This window comes from Spermophilus citellus (assembly GCF_964194105.1).
Source record: "Spermophilus citellus genome assembly, chromosome: 14".
NCBI classification, from domain to species: domain Eukaryota; kingdom Metazoa; phylum Chordata; class Mammalia; order Rodentia; family Sciuridae; genus Spermophilus; species Spermophilus citellus.
Window position 1 is genome coordinate 42,111,912 of NC_138194.1, and position 14,885 is coordinate 42,126,796.

Genomic DNA, 14,885 nt, shown 5'->3' on the forward strand with positions numbered 1-14,885 from the left:
AATCATCCATTTCTAAGATGTCTTTTTTTCTTCTGTAAAAACATGTCAAGATTGAGTGAGGAGAGCATAGAACACAGGAATTTTAGGTCAATGACACTATTGTGTATGAAAATATAATGGCAGATGGTTGCCATTATATATGGTCCAAACCCATAGAGCGTACAATCACAATAGTGCTGATGTTTCAAAGTAGGTTCATCATTTCTAACAAATGAGTCTGTTGTGGGATGTCAGTACTGGGGGAGGTTGTATATCCATGGGGAAATATGGGAACACTCTGACATTCCTCTCAAATTTTCTGTGAACCTGCTACACCAAAAATAAAATCTACTGATTTTTTTTAGAACAATCAGTTTTCACTCATTGTTTAAAATATCCCTTTTCACTTAAATGGACAGATTTAGTGCATCTTATACTGCAAAGGACAATAGAGTCTAGCAGTTAAGAATAAGCCTGTACTCAGACCCTCATGCTGCCAATTGTCAACTATTCAACCAGGACAAATTACTTAACTTCTCTGTGCCTTGATTTTCTCATGGGCAAAATGAAGATGATGATAATAAGCTACCTCTAAAGGCTAATTTGCGAATTCAATGAGCTAATACATGCAAAATGTATAATGTACAAGGAATATTTGCTTATTCTAATAAGTATGACTATCCTAATTATTTTGAAAATATTTGCTAGGCACTATGTTCCTGAAACTCAATTACCATTGACAGGAAGGTCAGCAAAGTTGTACCCTTTGCCTTTTTGGAAATAAAAGAGTGGATGATTTGTTTTTAAATTTGATAATCTCTTTTCAATACTCTGTACCAGGCAATTTCTGCATGGTACAAAAGATGTTCGGGTCAAAGCCAATCACATATTAAAATGATTTCAAATGACATCATCCCAGAATCCACCAACCTGGGTTCAAGCCTTCTCCAAAACCTTGCACACTGCAGAACCCTGTCTTTCCATTGACCGTTTTTTTCCCACTGGCCACGTGACCTAGAGAACAGGCAATAGCACCAGTTCCATTTCTTTCCTTTTTCAAAAAAGGTAAAACAACCACCAGGAGATGTTCTGATTTTTTTTTTCCAAATCTCCATTCACCCCAGTTTGGAGACTTCTAACTGAACTAAGGGGAGAATCAGGCTGAAACTCCACTTGACCTTCATCCTCTACAAACCACCATCTTGTTTTCCACTTTCAAAGAGTTTCACAGCAAATTTTCATAGAATGGGAGGAAGTATAGTCATCCTTAACATTAAACACAGGATTCCTAAGAAAGAACACTTGATGCTTCCAGTGTAGAGAATGGAGGTGACTGGTTTTTCATTTTTTTGTTTTGTTTTCCTTTCCTATCCAACAGTGGGATCTTTCTGCACTTACACCAGTTCTAACAATAACATCTACTGGTGTTTGTGGACAGTAAATGAGACACATAATTTTCTTTTCTGTGAGTTTGCCACTGGCTTTCTGGAGTACTTCGATATGAATACAGAGCCTTATCAGGTAGGATATATGTCTTCAGTTTAGAAAGATTGTTGGAAAGAGAACAACCAGGACATGAACTTCAACCTGTCCTCCTACCTCTTCCTCCCCAGCTCACAAACACCGTGCACACAGTAGAACGGGGCATTCTTTTTTCTTTTTTTTTTTATTGGTTGTTCAAAACATTACAAAGCTCTTGACATATCATATTTCATCCATTTGATTCAAGTGGGTTATGAACTCCCATTTTTACCCCTTATACAGATTGCAGAATCACATCGGTTACACATCCACATGTTTACATATTGCCATACTAGTGTGTGTTGTATTCTGCTGCCTTTCCTATCCTCTACTATCCCCCCTCCCCTCCCCTCCCCTCCCCTCTTTTCTCTCTACCCCATCTACTGTAATTCATTTCTCTCCCTTGATTTTTTCCCTTTCCCCTCACATCCTCTTATATGTAATTTTGTATAACAATGAGGGTCTCCTTCCATTTCCATGCAATTTCCCTTCTCTCTCCCTTTCCCTCCCACCTCTTGTCCCTGTTTAATGTTAATCTTTTTCTCATGCTCTTCCTCCCTGCTCTGTTTTTAGTTGCTCTCCTTATATCAAAGAAGACATTTGGCATTTGTTTTTTAGGGATTGGCTAGCTTCACTAAGCATAATCTGCTCTAGTGCCATCCATTTCCCTGCAAATTCCATGATTTTGTCAATTTTTAGTGCTGAGTAATACTCCATTGTGTATAAATGCCACATTTTTTAATCCATTCATCTATTGAAGGGCATCTAAGTTGGTTCCACAGTCTAGCTATTGTGAATTGTGCTGCTATGAACATTTATGTGGCAGTATCCCTATAGTACGCTCTTTTAAGGTCTTCAGGGAATAGTCGGAGAAGGGCAATAGCTGGGTCAAATGGTGGTTCCATTCCCAGCTTTCCCAGGAATCTCCATACTGCTTTCCAAATTGGCTGCACCAATTTGCAGTCCCACCAGCAATGTACAAGTGTACCCTTTTCTCCACATCCTCTCCAGCATTTGTTGTTGTTGGACTTCATAATGGCTGCCAATCTTACTGGAGTGAGATGGTATCTTAGGGTGGTTTTGATTTGCATTTCTCTGACTGCTAGCGATGGTGAGCATTTTTTCATGTACTTGTTGATTGATTGTATGTCCTCCTCTGAGAAGTGTCTATTCAGATCCTTGGCCCATTTGTTGATTGGGTTATTTGTTATCTTATTGTCTAATTTTTTGAGTTCTTTGTATACTCTGGATATTAGGGCTCTATCTGAAGTGTGAGGAGTAAATATTTGTTCCCAGGATTTAGGCTCCCTATTTACCTCTCTTATTGTTTCTTTTGCTGAGAAAAAAAAATTTTAGTTTGAAAAAGTCCCATTTGTTGATTCTAGTTATTAACTCTTGTGCTATGGGTGTCCTATTGAGGAATTTGGAGCCCGACCCCACAGTATGTAGATCGTAGCCAACTTTTTCTTCTATCAGACGCCATGTCTCTGATTTGATAACAAGCTCCTTGATCCATTTTGAGTTAACTTTTGTGTATGGCAAGAGAAAGGGATTCAGTTTCATTTTGATGCATATGGATTTCCAGTTTTCCCAGCACCATTTGTTGAAGATGCTATCCTTCCTCCATTGCATGCTTTTAGCCCCTTTATCAAATATAAGATAGTTGTAGTTTTGTGGATTGGTTTCTGTGACCTTTATTCTATACCATTGGTCCACCCGCCTGTTTTGGTACCAGTACCATGCTCTTTTTGTTACTATTGCTCTGTAGTATAGTTTGAAATCTGGTATCGCTATACCTCCTGATTCACACTTCCTGCTTAGAATTTCTTTTGCTATTCTGGGTCTTTTATTTTTCCATATGAATTTCATGATTGCTTTATCTATTTCTACAAGAAATGCCGTTGGGATTTTGATTGGCATTGCATTGAACCTATAGAGAACTTTTGGTAATATAGCCATTTTGATGATGTTAGTTCTGCCTATCCATGAACAGAATATATTTTTCCATCTTCTAAGATCTTCTTCTATTTCTCTCTTTAGGGTTCTGTAGTTTTCATTGTATAAATCTTTCACCTCTTTTGTTAGGTTGATTCCCAAGTATTTTATTTTTTTTGAGGATATTGTGAATGGGGTGGTTTTCCTCATTTCTAGTTCAGAAGATTTGTTGCTGATATACAGGAATACCTTTGATTTATGCGTGTTGATTTTATATCCTGCTACTTTGCTGAATTCATTTATTAGCTCTAGTAGTTTCTTTGTAGACCCTTTTGTGTCTTCTAGGTATAGGATCATATCATCCACAAATAGTGATAATTTAAGTTCTTCTTTTCCTATCTTAATGCCTTTTATTTCTTTTGTCTGTCTAATTGCTCTGGCCAGTATTTCGAGAACTATGTTGAACAGAAGTGGTGAGAGAGGGCATCCCTGTCTTGTTCCAGATTTTAGAGGGAATGCCTTCAGTTTTTCTCCATTTAGAATGATGCTAGCCTGAGGCTTAGCATAGATAGCTTTTACAATGTTGAGGTAAGTTCCTGTTATCCCTAGTTTTTCTAGTGTTTTGAACATAAAGGGATGTTGTACTTTGTCGAATGCTTTTTCTGCATCCATCGAGATGATCATATGGTTCTTATCTTTAAGTCTATTGATGTGGTGAATAACGTTTATTGATTTCTGTATATTGAACCAGCCTTGCGTCCCAGGGATGAATCCTACTTGATCATGGTGCATGATCTTTTTGATATGTTTTTGTATCTGATTTGCCAGAATTTTATTGAGGATTTTTGCATCTAAATTCATTAGGGATATTGTTCTGTAGTTTTCTTTCTTTGAGGTGTCTTTATCTGGTTTGGGAATCAGAGTGATATTGGCCTCATAGAATGAATTTGGAAGTTCTCCCTCTTTTTCTATCTCCTGAAATAGATTGTGGAGTATTGGTATTAGTTCTTCTTTAAAGTTCTTGTAAAACTCTGCTGTATATCCATCCGGTCCTGGGCTTTTCTTGGTTGGTAGTCTTTTGATGGCTTCTTCTATTTCCTCACTTGATATTGGTCTGTTTAGGTTGTTTATATCATCCTGACTCAATCTGGGTAGTTCATATGTCTTAAGGAATTTATCGATGCTTTCACTATCTTCTATTTTATTAGGGTATAGGGTTTCAAAATAATTTCTAATTATCTTCTGTAATTTTGAATTGTCTGTTGTGATGTTGCCTTTTTCATCCCATAAGCTATTAATTTGGGTTCTCTCTCTTCTTCTCTTTGTTAGCGTGGCTAGTGGTCTATCAATCTTATTTATTTTTTCAAAGAATCAACTTTTAGTTTTGTCAATTTTTTCGATTGTTTCTTTTGTTTTGATTTCATTGATTTCAGCTCTAATTTTAATTATTTCTTGCCTTCTACTGTATTTGCTGCTGATTTGTTCTTCTTTTTCTAAGGCTTCGAGGTGTAGTGTGAGGTCATTTATTTGTTGGTTTTTCCTTCTTTTAAGGAATGAACTCCATGAAATGAATTTTCCTCTTAGTACTGCTTTCATAGTGTCCCAGAGATTTCGATATGTTGTGTCTGAGTTTTCATTTATCTCTAAGAATTTTTTAATTTCCTCTTTGATGTCTTCTGTAACCCTTTGTTCATTCAGTAGCATATTGTTTAATCTCCGTGTGATGTAGGCTTTTTCCTTTCTCATTTTACTATTGATTTCCAATTTCATTCCATTATGATCAGATAAAATGCATGGTAGTATCTCTACTCCTTTGTAATTGCTAAGATTTGCCCTGTGACATAATATATGGTCTATTTTTGAGAAGGATCCATGTGTTGCTGAGAAGGGGAAAGTGTATCCACTTGATGTTGGGTGGTATATTCTGTATATATCAATTAAGTCTAAATTATTAATTATATTATTGAGCTCTATGGTTTCTTTATTCAAATTTTGTTTGGAAGATCTGTCCAGTGGTGAGAGAGGTGTGTTAAAATCTCCCATGATTATTGTGTTGTGGTCTATTTGACTCTTGAACTTGAGAAGAGTTTGTTTGATGAACGTAGCTGCACCATTGTTTGGGGCATATATATTAATGATCGTCAAGTCTTGTTGGTGTATGGTTCCCTTGAGCAGTATGTAGTGTCCTTGTTTATCCCTTTTGATTAACTTTGGCTTGAAGTCTATTTTATTTGATACAAGTATGGACACCCCTGCTTGCTTCCGGGGTCCGTATGAGTGATATGATTTTTCCCAACCTTTCACCTTCAGTCTGTATATGTCTTTTTCTATCAGATGAGTCTCCTGTAGGCAGCATATTGTTGTATCTTTTTTCTAATCCATTCTACTAGCCTAAGTCTTTTGATTGGTGCATTTAAGCCATTAACATTTAGGGTTACTATTGAGATATAGTTTGTATTTCCAGCCATATTTGATTATGTATGTTACTTAACATGGTTTGTTTTTCCTCTATGATTAGTTTTTCCTTTACTGTACTACCTCCCGCTATTGGTTTTCATTGTTATTTTTCATTTCCTCTTCCTGTAATAGAACGGGGCATTTTTGAACCAGCTACATGTACAGCTAATGGAGCTCTGCAGCTGTCAAGGGTACAAACAGTGCAACCCAAGACCAAAGGGACTGGAAATTGGTAAGGACAAGAATCATGTGTTTTTCTGTATTGCCTAGAGATCTCTTTGAGTTACCAAGTTTTCTGTCTTTGAAATATCTACATGCATGAAATATCTACATAGCTCTGGATATGTATAGGGAAATTTTCCAGGCAATTCCAAACATAATTTGGTCTCTAAGTTTAGCTCTGGGTGCACAGTCAAAAAACTAGCCATCAAAAAAATTTGGTGAAGCTGGGCACAGTTGTACACGCCTGTAATCCCAGCAACTCCGGAGACTGAGGCAGGGGGATCATGAGTTCAAAGCCAGCCTCAGCAACAGTGAGGCCCTAAGCAACTCAGTGAAACCCTGTCTCTAAATAAAATATACAATAGGGCTGGGGATGTGGCTCAGTGGTTGAGTGCCCCTGAGTTCAATCCCTAGGACACCCCCGCACACACACAAAAAAAGATTGGGTGATTTGGTGAGTGTTTTCTTCCAATCTCTCCTTCAAGTCTATGTGATTAGTAAACTCCAATTCCTGAAAAAGCATCCATTAGAAGACAAGACAAAACTGAGTATTTCTTTGCTATTGCTGTCAACAGTTATAAAATACTCTCTAAGAAAATCAGAAGATCCTCTTTTGTTAAGGGAACTTGGATGGAAATACATAATGCCCTATTTCTGTTTGTCACAGTTTGGGTCCCTCCCCCAGTTGAACCCTTGTCTGTAATACAATGAATTAGATTTCTTTTTGCCAATAGTTCCCATCTGAAAATAGAGATATCTGAACAGTGTATTCCCTTGGGATCTGAAAGTATAAGAGGGTCTGTATGGAATCAGCCAAGTGTTCCGTCCCTGCTCTGCAGTGTTGAACTGATTTTTCCTCTGGCTCATAGAGATGCAGTTCTCTTTCAAAATCAGCCCCAGCTTTTTACCAATTAATGAGAATACACACTGCTTCTCAATATTTATGTAAAAATTTAAAGATCAGCTATCCAGAGAAGGAGAGAGAAAGAACTGAAGCTAGTAAGGACATTGGTATAGAAGAGTCTGACAACCCCGAAAGAGTAAAGAACTGGACTCACAGGCATTTGGGAGCAGTTTGCAGGAGCCCTTTGTATGCAGCTGAGTTTTAAACTGTGTCTTGTGGGTCCCATACAGAGCCAGCATCCTCAGAGTAAAAGTGGGCAGCTCTCTGGGCCGTAGGACTTGAAGGGAGAAAGGGGGTCCCCTTCAATCCTTCCTGCCTGTAATGTCCACCACTATGAGATCCTAAATTTTTTTGAGCTGTGAGCATCCTATAAGAAAATATAAATCCTGTGAGAGAGATCACGTCTCAGTTCTCAATCAGCACTTATCAGTTAACACTTAGTGAAAATTAGTCACTAAGCCAAGAGAGGGCGGGGCTTGCAGAATAGGTCCCTTGGTCACTGACCCCTCTCAGCTCAAATCTTTTCAAATATCCTGCTTATCTCACGACCTTTTCCTGAAATCTTACAAAAAGAAGAAAGGAAAGAAAGAAACAGCCCACAAAGGCCTGGAATCTAAGCCAACTAATGAAGCACTAGAAATATTACACCCAGATACCTCTCCCCAAAAGAACATGACACTCTAACTCACTGGTGATGACAGTGCAGCTCTACTTGGTGACATCTGATAAAGTCCTTAATGATGAATGACATGCCAGGTGGAGTCGTTATTGCTGCTCCACTTCAAGTCATCCACCTTCTAGACTATTCCTAAGGGAGATCATTATGGGTCCATTTTTCAAGTGTTTTGTCTGAAAAAGAGCCCAAATTTAACTTCTACTGAGAATTATGTGAACTTCTGGAAGTACTTATTTCACTGCTTTTAAATGAACTCAACTCTTATTTTTTCATGGGAACTCCAACTTTTTAATTTTTTAACCTTAAGCCTTTTTATTTGTAGCTTTCAGTCCTCAGTTTGAGCCCCTCTAATAGAAAATCTCTGGATTTCAGCACTCTGTATTTAACCAAATATGTTTCTTTCTAGGGTTTAGATGTTGTGCATGAAAAACTACATAGTGAATGGTTTTATGAGTTCTCAAGCTAATATAAATCACTCTTGTATTTTCCTATATCAGGAACTAAAGATGGAGGAAGCTATGACCCACATAGGTATTCATGTATTTTTTTTTATTCTTGGAAACTTCTTTCCAATAATTGCATGTTCTCACCATTCAAACTAATTTCTGCTTCTTACCATGTCTCAGAACATAGCTTGGAGTGCATGCTTTTTCTAACTGTGTTCTTCATCACATTTGGTCCCTGGTTATAGATCTTTAGCTTTGCTTTTACATCAGTTCATTGACCCAGCAAGCTGCATCTCCAAGCACTTACTCACCCTCATGCTTGTGTGCTTGTTGGGTGATGCTTTGGAGCATGGAATGATGTGAAAGGGGAGAAACACAGACTGGCCTTTCAGAGCCCTGGGAGAGGATGGGAGATCTCTTCTCTTTGAAGTGCCAATTAATTTGGTGGGAGGTTTCATGGAAACCATTAAAGATTTTTATTAATATAGCATTGGTAACACGAAAGGACTAATGAGAAATTTAAGGACATTCTAAGGCTGAACTTGGAGTAAACCAAAGGAATTTCCTCATTAATGGTCATTCAGTGGCAAAGGCAGCTATAATTAGGAGAATGTGGAAGGTTCTGCAGGGTGGTGGTGAATTCAGAGAAGGTGCCGGAGGTAAGGGCAGGATATCTAGAGTCAAAACTCAGTCAAGTCTCAATGTAGCACTGAGACACATGAACATCATAAGCATCCAGCCTTGACATCTTCTTCCACTTCAGCCACATCTATCCCTTCCTACCTCACTGTGCTCTGGAGGGGGGACCCACATATGGAATGTGTGCCTTGGTCACCAGGAATATCAGCCATTGCACAGACCTCAGGAGGGTCTATTAAAGGCATGCCATGTGAAGAAGATGGGGACTTTCCTTGCCACCTCTTCTGAGAGGACTGAGGCATGGATATGCCAGAATCTTTATTAATGAATCCTCTTAGGAGAAAAATTTCTGACAAAGAAACATGGATCCAATCAGCGCCATGCATATGGATATCTTCTCAGAAAAATTAAATAATATTGCCATTTCAGGGGACCCTGTTCATCCTGCCACCTCTCCCTCCATCCTTCTGAGCTAGAGTCTCAGATTCCTCCTTTTAGAAGTAACTGGTTTGTCTAACAAGAAGCTAAATGACAATAGGAAGGTGTTGAAGAAGATGGAAACAAACCAAAGAAACTATTTTGAGGATATTTGATAGCCATTATGCATCTCTTCTATTTTCTCTCCCATTTTTCTTCTTTCTTTTACTCCATCTGTCCCCACATCGACCCTGAGTCACCTCCCCCCTCCAAGTACATTTAAAAGATTCATACACCCGGACTATTTTCCCTGCACCCTGCAGTCGCATTAAGACATTTCTGAAGTGTAACGTTATAAAAGAACCTAACACTAAATATTGACTTCACAGTTATGTTTTAATGCACTCTGTTTTACAGCTGAGGGATTTTCAGTCTAGCATCCTCTCACTTCTGTCATGAAAGAGGTGAAAGGGTATTATTAGCAGGTAACTTAAGATACACACCTAGTCAGAGCTGAGTCAGTTATCTCCATGAAGTCCTTCCTGGACAACTGAAATGAAGGAGGTTTAACTGTACTTGGGGTGCAGTTAAGTGACAGGCATCTGGGACAGGATGCTACCCTTTCCTGATCCCTGCCACCACCACCCAAGGAGCTAAATAATCAATTGCTTCTGTGGTCATTCTGACACAGCTTTGGCAACTTCAGCTTTGGGAAGCACATGAACAAGGGTGACAGGATGTTACTTGTTACTTTTCTTTTTCTCTTGAAGCTCCTTACCAAAGAGCAACTCTAAGGATACTCTACAATTCAAAATAACTGGAATTCCCAGACTCTACCTTTTCATAATCCATAAGGTGAACCATCTTACAGCAGATGTTCACCAATGCAGACACATCTTAACAGGGGAGTTGCTAAGAGGACATTTGACTTGTCAATCAAACCTGGGGACTCACTGGACCCTACATGCATGTTGAATGTGGCCTTGCCTGTTCATTGTGTCTTGTTGGAACAGATGCAAAACAAGCCACTGTATATGTGGAGCTAGCAGAAAACCTGTATGTCTGGGTGGCGTTTACCAGAACAGAGTCCTCTATCCATGGCACACCACTTAAGCCCACTCAAAAGCCTTAGTTCCTTAAGACTTTGTTAAAAAAAGACTAATTAAAATGTATCTTAATCTTAAATTAATGAGAAAAATGATAACTATCAGATCTGAAAGATTTAGAATTGAAAAGTTCAACAGAGCATTGTAGAAAATTTATCATGTACAATGTGGATTATAAGTGTTTTAAAACTATCTTCTTTTTATAGATTTTCAAAATTTAATCTTCTGATTTATTTAGAGGTTTTTCAAAAAACTGCTCCCTCTTTTTGTTTTTGTTTATTGACTTGTTCATAGTTACAAAGTGTAAGAGGCAAAGGGAGCCGAAATGCTTTTCTTATGCAGTCTTTTTCCAGTAAGAAAAAGTCACCCACAACTTAGGAAATAATTTTTAGTTTGATTTGAAAGCAATAACTTCTGTCTTGCAAAATAGAGTAGGATCAACAGGTTGATAGGGTATTTATTTTTCTTTTTGCATTTGAAAGTCACCATTTCTGCTCTTCGATGTCTTAGAAGAGTTCCTGGCAGTCATGGCTGTGGGCCTACTTGCTGTAAGGGGAAGTTTCTCTCTCTCTCTCTCTCTCTCTCTCTCTCTCTCTCTTTCTCTCTATCCCCATCTCTCCCCTTGCCTCCAGGATGAACTACCAGTTGTCCTTTTCCAAAAAGCTGAGGTCAACTAGTTGTCCTGTCCTGAGCTGATCAGTGTATGACTATTAGGTCTAGAGGGCCTCTTCTCCTCTCTTCCTCTCTCCCTGGGTGGTCAATCAGAAGTCCTTTCCCAAAATCTGTGGTCGACCAGTTGTCTTGTCCTGAACTGGTCAGTGTGGGACTATGGTGAGTAGTTTTGGGCAGCCTGGCTCTGGTAAGACTGCCTCCAGAACCTTTGCACCAGGTCCTCCTGGCCAGGTGACCACATAGATCTCCACCCTCAACAACCAGACCATCCACCTTGCTTTGGTTTGTATTGATTCATCTCTCCATAGAGCAATAGTTGGTTCTGATGATGGCTGTGGGTGACATGGCTATACTGCACTGTGGTTATAAGCACAGGTGCTGGAGACAGTCAGCCTTGGGTTCAAGTCCCAGCCTTGCTGGTGAGCATGCTGAAAACAGCACGGCACACAGCAAGCTTCCACAAAAGAAACAGTGTGCTGAAGAGGGCAGAGACACTAGCTCATAGGATATTAGCATATTTTGTGTCATTAAGGAAGAACTAAAACTCAGTTTGAGAACCACGTGTGTTCTTGAATCTTTCTTAATGGATTCACAACGTTACTGTTTCAAGGGTGGGGGACAATTACCACAACTTGAAATCATCTAGAATTAGCCTAGAGATGCTCTCCAGAACAACCCTACTCAGACCTTTGCTCTCTGAATAAAGAACCTCAGAATGGCCCAAGACAAAGACTTCCTTTTGTGAGCTGAAGGCTGACAAAACCCAGGACAAGGACATGGGGGTTTTAGGTCTTAAAGTCTAATATTTCTTCAACATTCTATTTTGATTTAACTTTGCATTTACAGAAAGCTTGCAAGAATAGTTCCAAGAAATTTTACCCTACTTGCTTCATCATTTCCCCTTATTCTCTCTGCCCCTCCCCCATATTACACACTTTTCTTTTTCTAAATCAGTTTCAAGTAATTTGCAGACATCATACCTCTTTATATAAAAATGATTTAATATATATTTCCTAAGAGCATTTTTACATAACTGCCATAAATTTATGGAAATCAGATAATTCAGTGTTGATAGGTATCCTCTAATCCACATTCTATATTCAAATGTCACCAATTATCCCAATAATCTCATAATTATAGCTTTTTGGCTTTTCTTTGTCTGATCTGGAATCCAATACATAACCATACATTGTGGTAAATTGTCACCTCTTTTCAGTATCACTTCTTCTAGAACAGTTCCTCCACATTTTGAAGAGTACAGGCCAGTTGTTTTGCAGAGTGTCCTTCAGTTTGAGGTTTGTCTGATGTTCCCTCATCATGGGCCTGGAGTTTTGCATTTGGGGCAGGTATATGCCTAAAACAATGTCATACCCTCAGGGTATCTCATCAGGAGCTGCATGACATCTGTTTGGTGGTGCAACCTTTGATAATTTGGCTAAAGTGTGGGTTGCTAGGTATAATTGCTATTCTTCCTTTTCAATTAATAAGTAATTCACCGACTAGCTTTTCCAGACAGTCTTGATTCTTGCCTGAAACACTCAATGTTAACATGATGACTGCAATTGTTGATTTTTCCACCCCAGTTGTTCCTCCCTTTTTTTTTTTTTTTTTTTTTTGGTACTGAGGACTGAACCCAGAGGCACTTAACCACTGAGCCACATCCCCAGCCTTATTTTGCATTTTATTTTGAGACAGGCTCTCACTAAGTTGCTCAGGTCCTTGCTAGGTTATGGAGGCTGGCTCTGAACTAGCAATCCTCCTGCCTCAGCCTCCCAAGATGCTGGGTGTCCCTTCCATTTCTTAGGTAGTGTTCCATGGTAAAGAAGTAATGTCCCTTCTTACTTCTTTATTTGTATCCATATGGAATGGTAAGCCTTCCTTTTATTCCATGGATATTCTTTTGCTATCATTATGTCTTTTAAGGATCCAAGTGTTCCAAGTTCAGCCACTGGTGCCTTCTATTGGCTTCAGTGTGCTGCTGGGTCATCCCCATCATTCTTGAGCACTGCATTGCTTTCTAGCCCAGCAGTGTGTTCCAGATTCATCTTGTGTTTTTGCCCTCCAACATCTGGAATCAGTTGTGTCTCCAAAGTCTCCAGTTCCTCTTAGAGAGGAGTGGCACTTGACCAAGACTCACACAGTCTCACATGCTCTCCTGGTGACAGAGTGACAGTAAAACTCAAGTCTTCTGATGGGTAGGACGGTGCCAATTCTAACACCAAGCATGCCAACATGGAGAAGCTTTTATTTGTTTGATTTTTATTCTTTCCCTTTTTTCCTCTCTTTTTCTGTACTGAGAATCGAACCCAGTGATGCTTTACTACATCTTGCAGCCCCTTTTTATTCTGTGAGACAGGGTCTTGCTAGTTGCCCAAGCTACCCTTAAGCTTATGATCCTCGCACCTGGGCCTCCTTAGTTGCTAGGATTACAGGCATTCACCACCACACCTGGCTTTTTTTTTTTTTTTCGATTTTTAGTTGTCATGCAATTATTTTTGTAATTAAGGTCACTCCTTGATTAGGAAAAAAATACCTTTTACTGTTCTATTTTGAATTGATTTGCAGGGTCAGTTGCTTGTCCAGTTAAGTAGGAAACATGTTTTGCACTAATGAGACACCTTTACCTCTCTCTCCACAGAGAACAGTTATGGGACAGATGGGAAGGTTAATCTGCCCAGTCTCATGGCAGCCATGAGCTGGCAAGGCCTGGAGGAATTATACAGTGTGAACGAAAACATCTATAGGTACAGACTCAGCTACAGACTTTGTCTGGTTGACTGGACTAATGACTTGAAGGGTATAGATGGAGTATTTGCACTGCTGAACAGTCACTCTGAGCAGAAAACTGAACAGTCACTCTGAGCAGACGAAAACTGCTCAAGGTAATGGGTTCCTGATTGTCTCTGCTGAGCTCTCTATGCCAGTGGATATGGCCTCTTCAGAGTCAGATGAAGGCCTAAATCACACAGTTGAGGAAGAACCTCGTTTGACCTTGCCAGCCAAACCTTCAGACCCTGCATTTGAACCAACCAACATTAAGTCTAGAGAGTAAACTTGAACAGAATAATGACATTCTAGAAGTGAATTGTTTGAATTCTGATCATTGGAGAAATGGTAAAACTGAAAAATGGATGGGGAATGAAGAGGTCACTCCTTTCTGAAAGTGATTTCAGTAGCAATGGTGTGACAGAGTTGGTGCACCAGCCCTACCCCCAGGCTGCAGCCCATATCAGCAGGCATCAGAAAGAACTTCCCCAGGATGCTGGTCCAGGAGAAGAAGTTTTTGAAGATCAGTTTTATCTTCCTGTGCATTCTGAGGGAGCCTCTGTTCATCAGACCTTCAACATGTCCATCATGGACCAGTCTATCCGTTCCAGCAGAGCAGAGAGGATGGAGAAGAATCACACAAAGCAGAGCTTACAATCTAGAAGGCAGTGCCTGCTTTCCACTCTCCCAGTTAGATAAAACTATTACCTCATCCTACACACAGTATTTTTTTTAACTTTTTATTAGTAAACTAATAAGCATAATCATAGCTACCAACATTCCAAGCAGCCCTGGGTACCTTTGTGCAGAAAGAGTTAGTGTGCAAGTGTTGTGCACACAGGGACATATCAGAATTCATTATTTGACAAGAATAGAAAGAAAGGTTGAGGGTTTTTTTTTTTTTCTGTTTGGTTTTCGTTTTGGTACTAAGCCAGTATTATCTTTTGAGCATTATAGGGTCGTGCATATGTAAATGTTACCCAGTCAAAATGGCTAAAACTGTGCCTTTCCAAGCTTCTAAAAACACTGTTGGTGACATTGTGCTGCCAGCATAAGGAAGTTTTGATTCATTTTGAGCCACTGGAATGTTTCAGTGCCATCATTGTGGATTCAATTATCTTGCACTTTGAGATTGGAATGCCATG

General features: G+C 39.3%; 1 pseudogene across 1 annotated transcript in view; it reads left to right on the top strand.

Annotated features, from left to right (window-relative positions):
• The window catches only part of LOC308633488 (extracellular sulfatase Sulf-1-like), a 64,158-nt pseudogene extending 49,719 nt beyond the window's left edge, over nt 1-14,439 (top strand). Inside the window, exons 8-11 of the transcript in view lie at nt 1,358-1,500; nt 1,593-1,625; nt 6,034-6,124; nt 13,613-14,439. The product of the transcript in view is annotated as an extracellular sulfatase Sulf-1-like (transcript). The remainder of the gene's footprint in view (nt 1-1,357; nt 1,501-1,592; nt 1,626-6,033; nt 6,125-13,612) is intronic.
• The last annotated feature ends 446 nt before the right edge of the window (nt 14,440-14,885 follow it).